The sequence below is a fragment of the Drosophila ficusphila genome, unplaced genomic scaffold, assembly GCF_018152265.1.
Source record: "Drosophila ficusphila isolate 14025-0441.05 unplaced genomic scaffold, ASM1815226v1 contig_436, whole genome shotgun sequence".
Classification (NCBI taxonomy): Eukaryota; Metazoa; Arthropoda; class Insecta; order Diptera; family Drosophilidae; genus Drosophila; species Drosophila ficusphila.
The window spans coordinates 358,615-375,586 of NW_025064352.1; the positions used below are offsets into that span (position 1 = coordinate 358,615).

Consider the following 16,972-nt stretch of genomic DNA (forward strand, 5'->3'; position numbering starts at 1 on the left):
GCGATAAAATGTCCTACCCGAAAAATATAAAGTCGAATTTAAAAACCTACAAGTTAGCCGAGCCAAACACTGAAAGAAAATTTTCTTTACTTTTTTTCAAACGCGACCAATTCTTATAACCGTTAAGCATAGGTTATAATTGGTAAAAATGTGTTGTTCTTATGTGTGTTTTATTTTAATCAACAAAGTTACGATTAAAATACAAAATGAAAAATATACGCTTTTTATTTAAGTGTTGAAATAGTTAAGGGTCAAGTAGCAGCAGTGGGATGGGAATGGGTTAAGGAGCACAATTCGGCTATAAATTTTCAGGTGCTAGTGGCTTTTGTCCTGGACTGCCTGAATTATTGTCACGGGCAACAATGATGTGGCAGCATCAGGAGCTGAGAACTCATGGCCCGAGGATGAGTGGGAAGTCCATAAACCATAGGCTGAGGGAACTTTTCCTCAGGCCTTCCCTTTTTTCCTGCCCCCCCTCCCGACCAAGTATTATCGAAGTATGGTAATAAAAAATAGGAAAATATGTTTGAGATTTCGGGCTCTTTTCGTTCATATCTAAATTACGCTCATCCGCAGACATATCCTGCATGGAAAACGCCAGCATTAAATGTGGAAACTTTGTACAATTTTCGTTGCATACTTTAGGGAAAAACGAACAAAATCGGACAAAGACTTGGGGTAAATTTCTCTGAGGATTCTCAAACTCCAACCGTTAGGGGCGTGGCCACCACAAAGATCCTGGCCGCCACATAAATCCTGCAGGGTGTCTTGGCCTGGGAAAATGCAATGCCAAGGCAAGAGGAATTAAAAAGACGACAAAAAGAAAAAATTTAACAGGAGAAAAACGGGAATGATAAAGGAAAAGCTGGCAACTACAAAAGAAACGAAGAAGGCTGAAATGTTCACTTGCAAGCCAAAAGGGAAAATTGCATTACGCAGATGTTGCCAATTTCGTAGAGGGTGGGGGTAAATGCAGAGGGGGTTGGAAAAATCCAGTGGAAATTCTTCCTTTTTGTCCCACCCAAGAAGTGCTAAAGAAAAAGTCATAAAATGCAAGCAAGAAAAGAAAATTGCAAATGAAATGTCGAGAGTTTTGCGAGCTTTTTTCCGGGGATGTAGGGGCGTTTGTGGGAAAAAAGGGGCGGAGAAAAAGCAATAAAATGGCGGATATAAAGAAAAGCGGAGCCAGGAGCAGGGCTTTCCACATGTACACGGACTATACATAAACTGCCTGAATAAAGAGATTTAAAGGAAGAGAGTACATAATGAAATGGTTCGCAGGAGAAACGATACTGTTATTGCATTTCACTGGCAATTAATCTTTCAATTTTCAAGCCCCAAAGGATAATTGGAGAAAATTACTTTACAATAAAAACATATATTTCATGATAATTCAAAGCAAAATTTAGCATAAATTTTAAAACATAACCTTCCCTAAAACTGAATCAAAACTAAAATTTTAAAATTCTTGGAACCTTTTTGAAATGAATTGTTTATGAAAGAATTTACCGCAGAAGTTCCGCAGTACTTTTCTGAAAATAACCCCTAAGTCTTCTCCTTTATCATCACCGTTGTAAAGCTCCAACCGACAAAATGAAATTGCCCAACGAAATTTCAAAAACATAAATTTTAAATTAGTGCAGGCCAAAGCACCCAGCGAACTCTTAACCCCACAAGGGCCGAAAATTAAGCAGAGACTAAAGCCAAAATATTGTTTTTACCTTGTAACTAAAATATTTATTCAATATAACAATAATTTCTGATTGAGGGATGGCCGAGGGAAAGGGACGGGGATAGTTAGGCGAGAGAGAAAACAAGAGAGAGGGAGCTAGGGAGAGGAGGGAGAGCGAGAGTGCGCAGTTCTGAAATTTGCACAAAGGAAATGCTTTTAAATTGTAAAACGAGACGCATAAACAAATGCACAAACGCAAGACTCAAGCAAACACACAAAAAGTCGCCTGTGTAAATAAGTAACACAGAAAGCACAGGAAAAAGCCAGGCAAAACCAATGAAAAACACAAGGAAACACAAAAAATCTTCAAGTAAAGACAAAAGCAAAGACAAAAGCAAGTACATAGCGAAACGATTGGTAAATGGAACACGCTTTTGGGGGCGGAGTCTCAACGATGGAAATGAAATCGCAATCTGAATTGAAATGGGAATTGAAATGGAAAAGAGCGAGCCAGCTAGAGAAGGAGAGAGAGAGAGCGAACAATTGAGAGAGGGCGCACACACACTCTCGGAACGAGAGAGCGAAATGACAAACAAATACAAATGCACACACTCACACAAGCACGGCGGGGGCGACGTCGGCGTCACTGCTCCCCTTTTCGCACCTCTCCCTCTTTCACTTCCTGGCTCCCCTCTTCACATTGCGTCCTTGTATTTGTTGTGAGCTGAAGCAATCCCCGAAACGTGTTCAAAACAAATAAAACAAATTATAATCAAGAAGGAGAGGCAAAAAAAGAAAAATAAAAGGAGACATATTCGAAATTTTTGAATTTTCTCGAAACTTGATTAGAAACATTCTATGCGGAGCACAAAAATTACGTGGGAGACAAATCTTTAATTGGATTCAAGATCAGCTTGAACAATTTACAAACTCAATTTTATACAAACGTTATACCCTTTGTAAATCAATATTCAATAATTATTATAAATCTAGTAACTCCGACGGCATTTTGAATTCTTGAACTTAAGCAAAGAAAAATTCTCTTAACTTCCCCTTAAAATGTATTTTAATAATATTTTTTTCTTAAAATATGCAATTTTAATTTTTGTTGTATTCGTAAATTAGAAATGTTGAAAACCAACACTTCTTCACGCTTTCATTGTTATTGGTGCAGTTGTTCTTGGTGTCGAGACAATTAACCCACCGCTTTCCCCTCAAGCTGAGTGCGAGGTTAGCCCCTCTTCTTACCCAGTCTTTGGGCCTTGCATAAAATTATCAGCTGTAGAAATTAAAGCAAAATGCTACAAGTTTTTGTTGGTTAATTTGCATTTGGCTTTGTATCAGTCGTTTTAATTACAAAATGCTACAACAGCAGGCTCGTTTCGATGTTTCAGTCGGCTTGTTTAATTACCTTTGATTGCGGGTGGTATTATGGGAAATGTGAGAACTAATTGATAAACTGCAATCATACTAGAAACTTTTCTTAGACTTATACTTGTTTTAATGATTAGAATTTATTTAGAACTAATATGATATATGTACATTTTTCATTAAAAAAACAAATGTTTGGTCTATAGAGGCAGCTTAAAGAGGCCTACCAATTTCATAAACTTCATAAAGTTACTTGAAAGGCAGGAGTCTTTAAAACGCCGGCGGCCGCAGGACCCTTAAGGCAGAACTCGTTTCCAATTCCAGGAGCGACCATGTTACATGCCATTTTTCCCCATTTTATAAGACTGGTCCCGTAGCCCAACCGAAATTGAGTTGAAAATGTTTTCTTACAACTAAATCAAATGTTTTGATAAATTGCTCGGCACACGCAAACATTTCGTTTCGACAAAATGGCCGAGAGAGCTGACGTTTCGATATAGTTGATACCTATCTGGCCATTAAAACGAGGCCAAGACATTGTAAAAAAAAAACAATTGCGTGCTTTTTAATGCGATATTCGCATTTTGCAGAAATTTTTATGGTCTGATGTGTTGATCTTTCGGTTTTCTCTAATCTATATAAATATTTACATTTTGTGTGGCAGCAGTTGTCAACACAATTGAGCAATTAAATGGGGGATCTACGCCAAGATCTTCCCATGACTTATCTGGAAAGGGGTTCTTCTCATGACTCCTCTTGCACAGCAATTTTCATTTCAATTTCTGCGCACGCGCAACATTTCAACCTCCGAATCACGTTCCCCAGGTTTTCATTTTTCCTACTTTTTTTTCTGCTAGGTTTTCCCCCTTTGGTTCCATGACTTCCACAATTTATCTGTGATTCCATGTGATTCCATCTCTTGCCTGTGCAGTTTTCCTGTCATGAGCTAGTCGCTGGGATATTTTAGGGTTGTCATCGTCTTGCTGTATTTATGATTATTGTTATTACTATTTCATCTTCTCTTACTCCTTTGGCTGTGTCGTGAGCTTTGAACTCGCCAGCAACATCAATCCATAAGAAATTATTGAGTTCGAGGTTAAGGTTACTCGGCGCAGGTAAATTGCTGGTCAATGGGTGATTTAAGCAAAGAAATACTTTTGAGTGTTTCAGGTTTTCATTGAACTTTTCAACATTTGTCTTAAAAACTTATCACTTTATAAGGCAGTATTTCTACGTATTTCTAGCGCTATTAGATTAATTTAAAGTTTACTCACCTAGCATTTTTCATATCCATCTGCAGTTGCTTTTCTAATGGGTTAAGGGCCTACAACCGGCCTGGATTGTTCTGTTTTCTCCTCGCGGCGCTTTCTATTTTTATGTGGCGCGTGTGTGGAATCAATGAAATGGAAGATAATTGCACACACCCAGCATTTCCATTATTATTAACATTAACATGAGCAACAAGGATAAGTGGGCGGGGCAAGATGGGAGGCAGGTGTGCGGCTGTGGCAAGCAACACGTGTGAAAATCAAATTCCATGGCATCACCTACGCAAATTACAAAATGAACACACGCAGCAAAAAGGGTTAAAGGGGGGCGGCAGGGGGTCAAAGGACTGGCCAAGGGGGCTTAAGGGGGCCAAGCGCATGCCTGAGCATCAATGGGTTAAGCGCGTTAATCATTTTAAGCATTGGCCGGTCTCAGCCTCTTTCAGTGTTGACAACCAATAATTTCACCAAGTAGCTAAGTTGGGGTTTTAAGCGAGAACAGTTATAAAATAAAAATCCTATTTTTGTATTTAACGATTTACTTAAAAACCTATTTTTTATTACAATATTAGGTGTTTTAATTATTGCAGTTAAAAAATACTATTTTTAAAATGAAGGCTTAACTTTAAAAAGAAAAGTTAAATATAAATATAAAATATATGTAAATCTACGAAGAACACTTATCTTTTGAGTAATTTGAACCCTTTAGCTTTAAAATAGCTAACTTGGTACCACTCCCCCTACACTTCCTGTCTCTGTATGATTTTCCCTTGCCGTCGTTCTCCCTTCTCCCATCCATTCATCGATGATTATTGCGTTAATTATTATCCTGCATCCTGGTTTTCAGAAGTTCCATGGGGCTATTTCGAAAGCATACTTGTGCGTAAACTTCAAAAGGAATCTCTGCTATTTTCGTATGAGGTGCCTGCTGCCCGGCTTAACCCCTTGTTGCCCCCTTTGCGAGGTCTTTGTCCTGTTGACTGCCTTGGGCTGCGTTTGTCCAGCTGCTGCCTACTTGGCACTCCCACTTTTCCTCGCTTTTCCTCGGCCTGTCAGCGGCAACTGACCTAATAATCATTTTCAAAGCGGAAAATTGTTGCTGCTGTGTTGGCCGAACTTATTTCATTCACACTTTTTTGAAGGGTTAAGGGGTACGAACTGGTGTTAAACGCTTGGGGAAAGCATTTTCCTTTTTTAGCCGCTTGTCCCTGGGCGCAAGAGCCTCTAGCGTAGATTTTCTGGGAATGGATTTATCAGTTTCAGCCTAATTTGGGCAGCTTTGATCATTCTTTTTGGGAATAGGAATGGATTAAGCAAGTTTAAATGGGAATTTGATATCTGCAAATGTGCTTTGATAAATTTATTTTTAAAAATTACTATACGCATTCTTCACCTTTAGAAATTTGAAATAAATTTAATTTTTATAATAACCCACATATGCCTATAATTTCATTTCCATTCGAAGTTACTCGAAATCACTATCATTTAAAAACTTTAACTCTAACTTAATTCGGTTGCTAGCATGACTGGCGTATTAAATTGTTTCAGAAGTTGTAGGAAATTTTAATGAGTGTAAATGATTGAGTAAATCAAGTTTGGAAAGTGTAAGATGCATCTTTTTTAGGAAACAATCCAAAAGATACAAATTAAAAATGTTTGTGGTTTTTTAAATATATTAAATATCAAATTTATACCATTAACGACTTAACCCTTTTTAGCATGTCAATGGGATTTTCATTCAGTACCCCTTTTTTTTTAATTTTTTTTTGATTTGATTATTGATTTGCCTTGGCAATCGTCGCAGATTTGAGGGATTAGTTTTAGCCGGTGAATTGGCCGATTATGATTTCACCCAGACGCTTTGATGCGGAAATCCAAAAAGAGACTCAAGAGTATATTTTACCCAAACTATTTATTAAATGTTTAAGGTTTTTTTAAAAACATAGCATAGCTGTTTACAAGCTAGTTTTTTAATTGCACTTGCATTTTTATTTTGTATGCGCAAATGCATTTTATTTATTCTATGGGTCAATATAGTAGATTCCTGTGGGTTGGCTATTATATAAAGCTAAAAAAAATATGTAAATTAATATAAACCGACTGTCTCACGAAAAAAAAACTTACCAATACATATTAAGAAGATTGTTGACAAATTCATGATGAAACTCTGATATTGAGACTTCCTTTGCGAATGAATTGTGCTTTCAAAAAGTTGGGGTTTTATATTTAAATAAAACTGGAACGTTTCGCATTTACTTGGAAACCGTTTCAAATTTCCAACAAGTTCAGTATAACTCGATTTCACGCCGATACAAATTCCTATCCAATTTCACAGTGCACCTGAATTGAATTGCCTAATTGCAAAAGTTTGTAATTTCATGTATTTGAAGTAAGGTTTTCTAAAAAAAAAAGAATTATTTTTTTCTCAAAACCACTAATGAATTTCCACGACCACCTTTCCTTGGGTGGGATACATAAAGCTTTAACCGAACATAATAAATGTTACTCTTCAAGAACTTAGCAAAGCCTATTAACAAGATACTACAAATATTTATAATGATATTCATCTTTTCATCTTTAAGTAAATCAAATCCCTAGCCATTCTAATGGATTCCAAAGCCCAGCCAAGAACATGGATTGTACATTTCAGTCGACCCAATCACCAAACCCACAACGAATACCATCTAATTGCCATAATCCATTTATAAGGTAGCATAGTCACACAATGCACAACACCAAGCGGGAAAGCTGAGGGGAAAAGCGAATGAAAAAAAGAAAAACAAACAATATAAGCCAGACAACAGCCAAAGTAAATTTATCAGTTTCAGCCTAATTTGGGCAGATTTCATCATTCTTTTTGGGAATAGGAATGGATTAAGCAAGTTTAAATGGGAATTTGATATCTGCAAATGTGCTTTGATAAATTTATTTTTAAAAATTCTATACGCATTCTTCACCTTTAGAAATTTGAAATAAATTTAATTTTTATAATAACCCACATATGCCTATAATTTCATTTCCATTCGAAGTTACTCGAAATCACTATCATTTTAAAACTTTAACTCTAACTTCATTCGGTTGCTAGCATGACTGGCGTATTAAATTGTCTCAGAAGTTGTAGGAAATTTTAATGAGTGTAAATGATTGAGTAAATCATTGGATTGATGATAAATTGTTTTCCATTTTATAATGTCAAGTTTGGAAAGTGTAAGATGCATCTTTTTTAGGAAACAATCCAAAAGATACAAATTAAAAATGTTTGTGGTTTTTTAAATATATTAAATATCAAATTTATACCATTAACGACTTAACCCTTTTTAGCATGTCAATGGGATTTTCATTCAGTACCCCTTTTTTTAAATTTTTTTTGGTCTTAGGACTTTGATTTGCCTTGGCAATCGTCGCAGATTTGAGGGATTAGTTTTAGCCGGTGAATTGGCCGATTATGATTTCACCCAGACGCTTTGATGCGGAAATCCAAAAAGAGACTCAAGAGTATATTTTACCCAAACTATTTATTAAATGTTTAAGGTTTTTTTAAAAACATAGCATAGCTGTTTACAAGCTAGTTTTTTAATTGCACTTGCATTTTTATTTTGTATGCGCAAATGCATTTTATTTATTCTTTGGGTCAATATAGGTTCCTCTGGGTGGGCTATTATATAAAGCTAAAAAAAATATGTAAATTAATATAAACCGACTGTCTCACGAAAAAAAAACTTACCAATACATATTAAGAAGATTGTTGAAAAATTCATGATGAAACTCTGATATTGAGACTTCCTTTGCGAATGAATTGTGCTTTCAAAAAGTTGGGGTTTTATATTTAAATAAAACTGGAACGTTTCGCATTTACTTGGAAACCGTTTTAAATTTCCAACAAGTTCAGTATAACTCGATTTCACGCCGATACAAATTCCTATCCAATTTCACAGTGCACCTGAATTGAATTGCCTAATTGCATAAGTTTGTAATTTCATGTATTTGAAAGAAGAAAAAAAGAATTATTTTTTTTCAAAACCACCAATGAATTTCCACAACCTTTCCTTGGGTGGGATACATAAAGCTTTAAACGAACATAATAAATGTTACTCTTCAAGAACTTAGCAAAGCCTATTAACAAGATACTACAAATATTTATAATGATATTCATCTTTTCATCTTTAAGTAAATCAAATCCCTAGCCATTCTAATGGATTCCAAAGCCCAGCCAAGAACATGGATTGTACATTTCAGTCGACCCAATCACCAAACCCACAACGAATACCATCTAATTGCCATAATCCATTTATAAGGTAGAATAGTCACACAATGCACAACACCAAGCGGGAAAGCTGAGGGGAAAAGCGAATGAAAAGTTAGCGAATTCGAAGTTACTCGAAATCACTATCATTTTAAAACTTTAACTCTAATAGACTCGCCTGAGGCCATTTCTCACGGGTCAATCAGTTAATTCTCCAAACAGATCCAGAAGCGGATGCAACTCGAACTTCATTAAACGACTTTCCAGCGCCTCTCACCTTTTGGACTCCCATCAATCAAAAATTTGAATCGAATGCAGTCCAAAATGTGATTGCTATTCGAAGACGACTAATGATGAAGATATTCAGCTGCAACATGGCAAAAACAGAAAACGAAAGACCGATCGAAGATCAAGAAATTCAGGGGAGAATTTAATAATTAAGGTGAAGCGTTCGCTATACTCTGGCACATCGAAGTGCCAATTAGGCATTTTGTACATTTTCCTGGTCAAAGGCGACAATTACCAAAGCCAGAGTATTGACCACAAAACATTTGGCTTACCATCCGCATTCGACATTGCATTTGTCGCTTTATTTGTCTGTCTCACCGGCGACTAATCGAAATTAAATGACGTGTGAATGTTGGCAGCTGTTTTCTGTTGGCTCACCTCCCGACTTTTCGATGTTATTATTATTGCATAGCTTTCGATTGCTGTCAGTCAGCAGCTCCCAGTTTGGCCTCAGTTCCCCCAATTGCCACCGGCTTCGTTTCGATTGGTATTTTTTTATACACTCTAAAGTGGGGAACATGAGTGTATTGATATTTGTTGAGTTGTTATTTAAGTTCAAGTGTTTAAACTTGTTGGGTCGGGTCATGGGCTTATTAAATTAATAGATTTCACAAGCCGTTTATTATTTTGATTCATAGCTGTGTTGTTGGAGGTATCAGCGCAAGTCTATTCCCATGAAAGAGCATTTATACGTCGACTTTGAAACATAATCCTTAACAATCTGCTCCTGTACTCGCTCTGTTGATTGTCGTCTGTCGTTTTTTGTGGTTTTTATCAATTTAGTTGTTATGTTGTTGGGCTATTTAAGGTGACCAAAGCCAGAGCAGAAGGACCCATAAATTATGACGACTGTCAGTGGATGATTGCAATTGCGTTTGCGATTACGATAAGGTTGTCGATTACCAACTGGCGTTAAAATGTTGTGGCAGCTTTCATAAATTTTCGTATAGACTTTCACGCCTGATACTTGTGCTGCTCATTCCCATGTTCAGATATTTAATTAATGTTTGAATAAACCCACAGAGGTGGCTTCTTCGCATTTCGCCTCGAGTGATTTGTGGATCAAAAATAAACTGTGAGAAAATTCGAAAAACATCAGACGATCTGCGGAGTGGTTGTGCCACTTATGTTTGATTAAAATTTGTTTAATTTATGATGGCTGACCAAAGTTGATCTTGTCCGTAAATTGTACAATTTTATGCTTGATTTGTCATGGCCGAGTGGGGATTTGGTTTGGTCTAAATGAGGCTGATATATGGATTTCTCCATCAATTTTGGGATCAATTCGTTTTCTTTTCTTTAAAGCCAATCTTCCCTGCAACTGTCATCAAATTGCACTCAGCTTGTCATTATTTACAGCTTTGTGCTAATAGTTGCTTTCGTTCAGCAGATGCTTTTTTCTCCATCCCACCGAGTTGGCTAATTTACATATAAATTAAAACTAGAAAAAGTGAGAGAAGTACACACACATGGAGGTTTTCAGCTGGCAGTTTGTTAACCTCAGCTCGTCTCGTTCTTGATTTCGGTATTAGTTGTCTGGGTTTCTCAGGCTTTTCAAGTCGCCCGAACCAAAATTCCATACGGAATTTCATAAATGCCTGGCAATAAGCGACCCAAAACGGCAGGATAAATCTCCGCTAGAAGGATATCATGTAAAAAAGTCGAGCCACATATGCGACACTTTGCTGCACATGTCCTGCCACAGGACAAAAGGCATCTTGGGCACAAAAAACCGCAAAATACTTAAATGTCTTTGATGGCTGGCTCTTGCAAACCCACAACCTCCTCCCCTAACTTGGTTACCAATTTTAGTTTTTGGCTTGGCATTTTGTGCGCTCCAAAGAATTTGAACGGTTCGAATCCGAAATATTTTCCCTGTTCAAATTTTAATCTGTACATTTTACAACTACCGTACCATTTCTCAACCTCTTTGATCTGCCAGCCGATTGATATATCAGATCATTAATTATAGTTTGTTTCGAACTTTTTCCAATCTCTCTTGCTTTTTTTTACTCGGCGCCTACTTTCTTGGCGTATTATTTGTTCAATTTCACGGTGTACATACTTAGTTATAGTTGTTATGTTCTTTGGTTTCGATTCGTTTTGGCCACTCATCTGAAAACATTTGAATTATCATTTTGTGGCACTGCCTAATGATGATTGTTTCGCATTTAATTGGTTTTTCTCTCGGTTGCTAGCATGACTGGCGTATTAAATTGTTTCAGAAGTTGTAGGAAATTTTAATGAGTGTAAATGATTGAGTAAATCATTGGATTGATGATAAATTGTTTTCCGTTTTATAATGTCAAGTTTGGAAAGTGTAAGATGCATCTTTTTTAGGAAACAATCCAAAAGATACAAATTAAAAATGTTTGTGGTTTTTTTAATATATTAAATATCAAATTTATACCATTAACGACTTAACCCTTTTTATCATGTCAATGGGATTTTCATTCAGTACCCCTTTTTTTAAATTTTTTTGGTCTTAGGACTTTGATTTGCCTTGGCAATCGTCGCAGATTTGAGGGATTAGTTTTAGCCGGTGAATTGGCCGATTATGATTTCACCCAGACGCTTTGATGCGGAAATCCAAAAAGAGACTCAAGAGTATATTTTACCCAAACTATTTATTAAATGTTTAAGGTTTTTTTAAAAACATAGCATAGCTGTTTACAAGCTAGTTTTTTAATTGCACTTGCATTTTTATTTTGTATGCGCAAATGCATTTTATTTATTCTGTGGGGGAAAAAAGATGTCATAGCCTGGGAAAAATGTAGCTAAAAAAATATGTAAATTAATATAAACCGACTGTCTCACGAAAAAAAACTTACCAATACATATTAAGAAGATTGTTGAAAAATTCATGATGAAACTCTGATATTGAGACTTCCTTTGCGAATGAATTGTGCTTTCAAAAGTTCGCATTTACTTGGAAACCGTTTCAAATTTCCAACAAGTTCAGTATAACTCGATTTCACGCTGATACAAATTCCTATCCAATTTCACAGTGTACCTGAATTGAATTGCCTAATTGCATAAGTTTGTAATTTCATGTATTTGAAGTAAGGTTTTCTTAAAAAAAAAAAGAATTATTTTTTTTCAAAACCACTAATGAATTTCCACGACCACCTTTCCTTGGGTGGGATACATAAAGCTTTAAACGAACATAATAAATGTTACTCTTCAAGAACTTAGCAAAGCCTATTAACAAGATACTACAAATATTTATAATGATATTCATCTTTTCATCTTTAAGTAAATCAAATCCCTAGCCATTCTAATGGATTCCAAAGCCCAGCCAAGAACATGGATTGTACATTTCAGTCGACCCAATCACCAAACCCACAACGAATACCATCTAATTGCCATAATCCATTTATAAGGTAGCATAGTCACACAATGCACAACACCAAGCGGGAAAGCTGAGGGGAAAAGCGAATGAAAAAAGAAAAACAAACAATATAAGCCAGACAACAGCCAAAGTAAAAGAGTCAGTTGTTGCAATATGACAAGGCTAGTAAATAAGTAAGGCGGACAGCCCCCAGAAGTTGGAATCCCCAGTTTTGCAACCCCCCGTCGCTCCAGTAAAATGATACAAAGAAATGCGAGAAGACATTTCAGTACGATTCGCCATCGTTCGGGGAAAATCCTTTTTATTAGTGCGATAAAAACGGGCAAAATAATGGAAGAAATTCTGGGGAAACGAACCAAGGAAATACACAACCTGCGAACAAAATTTGCATTGCCTACTTGGCGGCGTCTTTTATTTATGAATTTCTTTCCCGCTTTTCCGTACGGAGAAAAGCTGCGCTTATTATAATTTCCTTTTGTGCATTAGCCAGCCAGTCCACCCCGGAACCCGAACTCAAACCTTCGCAGTCTGCTACCCACTGTGCACAGTGGGCCTAATGGATGTTTGCTGTCGCCGATGCTCGTTTTTTACGATTTGTAAGTGCAATCAGTTGTACAAATGCAAATCTCCCATTGGGTTGGTTTTTTTTTTTTTTTTTTTGTGTTCTTTCCTTGACTCAAAGTCAACTAAGTCGTTTAATTTTGTATAATAAGATTTCGCGGTATTTCACCGCACGTGTTGCTTTAATAATCCGGCATCAACCACCCGAACAAATTACCCTAAAAATCACAAGAATTTTTTACGCTTTTTTTCCCATTTTTTTACTCTTATTCTGTTGGCTTTTTAGGTTGCCCCAGAGTTTCAGTTTCATTTTGGTCTTATGACTTTGATTTGTGTGTTTATCTTTTGAATTTTTATTAGCAAATAAGTTTGCTATCCGGTTTTGTTAGGGAACAAATTTAAATGAGCGGAAATGATGGAAAATAAATATCCGCTTACAATTGGAAATGAGCCGAACACGAACATCTGTTGTGGAAATTGCCATTTAATCGCAAGACTTGATTTTCGGTTAGTAGCCAGAGTACAGCTGTCAATTTGAAGCATTTAGTAAATAGAGACTAAAGTTATAGACTGATAAAGCGATGTTTGCAGTGTTGTATCTAGATTTCGAAACATGTGTGCAATCCAGAGCTTATCACGTGGTACTCCTATCTGCAACCCACATTCCCACCCACTCCTCAACGCTTGTCAATAAAATAATGCACTATATGTACGTATCTGTCTGGGCGAGAAATCTCTCGGTTAGTTCTCTGGTTAGAGGGACTTTGCTTCCGCAACAAAGTCGTCTTTAGTGGGACCTTTGAAGTTGGCCGCCCTGAGCGGGTCTTTCAATTAGCTTTACACCTTTCCCGACTTCCAAGTTAAGTCGTGAAGAGCCCGCACACAAAGCAAGTTGAGGGATGAGTTCCAAAGAAACAGAAATACGAGTTAATCACCAGGGATGAGACTTAAAGCACATAATGTAATTGGGACAGGTGAAAAATAATCGACAAAGTTTATGTTTAGGTGACATAAAACTTAAAAAAAATAACAAAATAAATAAATAAGTAAGATTTTATATTTTTTTTTACAAGTATGTTTCTTTAAGATATGAATTTAAGTCATGCTGCCACCTCCAAGATAGTTTGTTTCTACTGTGTTCATTTATCGATCGTTAAAAATGATTTAGACCTGACAATGAGAGAGACATTGTTAAGGGCGACGAGGAGCTCGTAAAATTCTGCGGTTTTTCGGTTTCTGTTTACCTCATTCCTGGCCAACAGTTTGCCGTTGAAAAATAAAATAAAGTAAGCCAAAAAATACTGAAATTAAATAATTTTTGTTATTGTCTGCCACAGAGCTACTGTTCTCTCCTTTTGCGGTTTCTGCGGCCGGCAACTTGTTGCTCGCAACATATATGGCTAAGTCGGCCGCCTAAAATTCCCAACATGTTGCCGACGGGGAAGAGACAACAAATTAATGTTGTCGAAACACGAGAAAACCTTGTAAACTGTCGGCCGCTGAGAAAGAAACCCTTTTTGATTTTTGGCAGGGCCTGAAACCCGTACAGGAATCGCTGGGAAAGAAGCTTCAGAAGGAAGCTCTGCACGCACGGCAACAAAAACCAAAACAACAACGAACTCTTGGCGGCTTTTGACTTTGGCCTTTTGCATGTGGACCTGGTTTGGTTGTTGCTGCATTTGTTGCACGCTTAAATGTCTTCTAAGTGGCGTAAATCTTAAATTGTTGCCCCAGGCCCTTTGGCTCTTTCGCTTTTTATGGTTTTAGGACTTTGATTAGCCTTGGCAATCGTCGCAGATTTGGGGGATTAGTTTTAGCCGGTGATTTGGTCGAGTTTTTGCCGCCTTTAATTGTTTTTTTTTTGCCTGTTTTTGTTTAAAATGGTATGCAAATTTTTGCAGAGAGTTAAAACAAAAACGTCTTTAATTATGGTTTCACCCAGACGCTTTTATGCCGAAATCCAATCAGAGACTCTTGAGCATATTTTACCCAAACTATTTATTAAATGTTTAAGGTTTTTTTAAAAACATAGCATAGCTGTTCACAAGCTAGTTTTTTAATTGCACTTGCATTTTTATTTTGTATGCGCAAATGCATTTTATTTATTCTATGGGGGAATATGGACTCCTTTGGGTGGGAAATTATATAAAGCTAAAAAAAATATGTAAATTAATATAAACCGACTGTCTCACGAAAAAAAAAACTTACCAATACATATTAAGAAGATTGTTGAAAAATTCATGATGAAACTCTGATATTGAGACTTCCTTTGCGAATGAATTGTGCTTTAAAAAAGTTGGGGTTTTATATTTAAATAAAACTGGAACGTTTCGCATTGGAAACTTGGAAACCGTTTCAAATTTCCAACAAGTTCATTATAACTCGATTTCACGCCGATACAAATTCCTATCCAATTTCGTCGCAGATTTGAGGGATTAGTTTTAGCCGGTGAATTGGCCGATTATGATTTCACCCAGACGCTTTGATGCGGAAATCCAAAAAGAGACTCAAGAGTATATTTTACCCAAACTATTTATTAAATGTTTAAGGTTTTTTTTAAAACATAGCATAGCTATTTACAAGGTAGTTTTTTAATTGCACTTGCATTTTTATTTTGTATGCGCAAATGCATTTTATTTATTCTATGGGGGAATATAACCCGGAGGGTGGTAATTATATAAAGCTAAAAAAATATGTAAATTAATATAAACCGACTGTCTCACGAAAAAAAAACTTACCACTACATATTAAGAAGATTGTTGAAAAATGCATGATGAAACTCTGATATTGAGACTTCCTTTGCGAATGAATTGTGTTTTCAAAAAGTTGGGGTTTTATATTTAAATAAAACTGGAACGTTTCGCATTTACTTGGAAACCGTTTCAAATTTGCAACAAGTTCAGTATAACTCGATTTCACGCCGATACAAATTCCTATCCAATTTCACAGTGCACCTGAATTGAATTGCCTAATTGCATAAGTTTGTAATTTCATGTATTTGAAGTAAGGTTTTCTTAAAAAAAAAGAATTATTTTTTTTCAAAACCACTAATGAATTTCCACGACCACCTTTCCTTGGGTGGGATACATAAAGCTTTAATCGAACATAATAAATGTTACTCTTCAAGAACTTAGCAAGGCCTATTAACAAGATACTACAAATATTTATAATGATATTCATCTTTTCATCTTTAAGTAAATCAAATCCCTAGCCATTCTAATGGATTCCAAAGCCCAGCCAAGAACATGGATTGTACATTTCAGTCGACCCAATCGCCAAACCCACAACGAATACCATCTAATTGCCATAATCCATTTATAAGGTAGCATAGTCACACAATGCACAACACCAAGCGGGAAAGCTGAGGGGAAAAGCGAATGAAAAAAGAAAAACAAACAATACAAGCTAGTTTTTTAATTGCACTTGCATTTTTATTTTGTATGCGCACATGCATTTTATTTATTTCTCGGATAGACTCCTTTGCCTGGGACATATGTAGCTAAAAAAATATGTAAATTAATATAAAGCGACTGTCTCACGAAAAAAACTTACCAATACATATTAATAAGATTGTTGAAAAATTCATGATGTAACTCTGATATCGAAATTTCCTTTGCGATTGGATTATATTTTTAAAAAGCATTGTTTTTATACTAAACATTATCAGCATTAGAGTTGGAACGTTTCGCATTAACTTGGAAACCATTTCAAATTATCAACAAGTTAATTTTAAATCGAGTTTAGGGCTGGATTATTTCGCATTAACCATTTCAAATGATCAACAAAATCACCCAACATTTGAGCCATATAGAAACACTTAAGTTTATTTTACCCAAACTATTTATCAAATGATTAACGCTTGGTAAAAAACAAAGCATTCAGGCTGTCTACAAGCCAGTTTTTTAATTGCATTGCATTGCATTTTATTATAAAATCCCTTTTATTTCAATATTTTACAGAAAATGAAAAAACTTGGGAATAGTTTATCCTTTCCACGGTCCTTTGGGTGGGACACTTAAAGCTTAAAAAAATATGTAAATTAATATAAACCAGCTGTTTAACTGAAACAAAACCTACCAAGACATATTAATAAGATGGTTGAAAAATTCATGATGAAACTCTGATATCGAGATTTCCTTCGCGAATGAATTGTATTTTCAATAAGTAAGGCTTTTATATTTAAGATTTATTATTAAGATTTATGTTTTACAATTAAA

General features: G+C 35.9%; 1 protein-coding gene and 4 long non-coding RNA genes across 6 annotated transcripts in view; 1 reads left to right on the plus strand and 4 right to left on the minus strand.

Moving 5' to 3' along the window:
• LOC108098239 overlaps positions 1–16,972 on the plus strand; it is a 51,919-nt gene that overhangs the window by 22,017 nt on the left and 12,930 nt on the right. The gene's annotated exons all lie outside the window — the stretch shown is intronic.
• LOC122320271 lies at positions 6,205–6,610 on the minus strand. Its single transcript, XR_006245613.1, has 2 exons — positions 6,436–6,610; positions 6,205–6,379 (listed from the first exon to the last, which is right to left on the minus strand). It is a non-coding gene; the product is annotated as an uncharacterized LOC122320271 (long non-coding RNA).
• LOC108098242 lies at positions 7,808–8,277 on the minus strand. The gene is made up of 2 exons (XR_001771822.2): positions 8,036–8,277; positions 7,808–7,979 (listed from the first exon to the last, which is right to left on the minus strand). It is a non-coding gene; the product is annotated as an uncharacterized LOC108098242 (long non-coding RNA).
• Positions 11,451–15,603, minus strand: LOC108098244. 2 transcript variants are annotated; one of them, XR_006245614.1, is made up of 3 exons: positions 15,494–15,603; positions 14,964–15,438; positions 11,451–11,619 (listed from the first exon to the last, which is right to left on the minus strand). It is a non-coding gene; the product is annotated as an uncharacterized LOC108098244 (long non-coding RNA). The 2 variants fall into 2 exon arrangements; XR_001771824.2 differs by lacking the exon at positions 11,451–11,619 and adding an exon at positions 14,735–14,906.
• Positions 16,162–16,961, minus strand: LOC108098245. Its single transcript, XR_001771825.1, has 3 exons — positions 16,833–16,961; positions 16,308–16,776; positions 16,162–16,254 (listed from the first exon to the last, which is right to left on the minus strand). It is a non-coding gene; the product is annotated as an uncharacterized LOC108098245 (long non-coding RNA).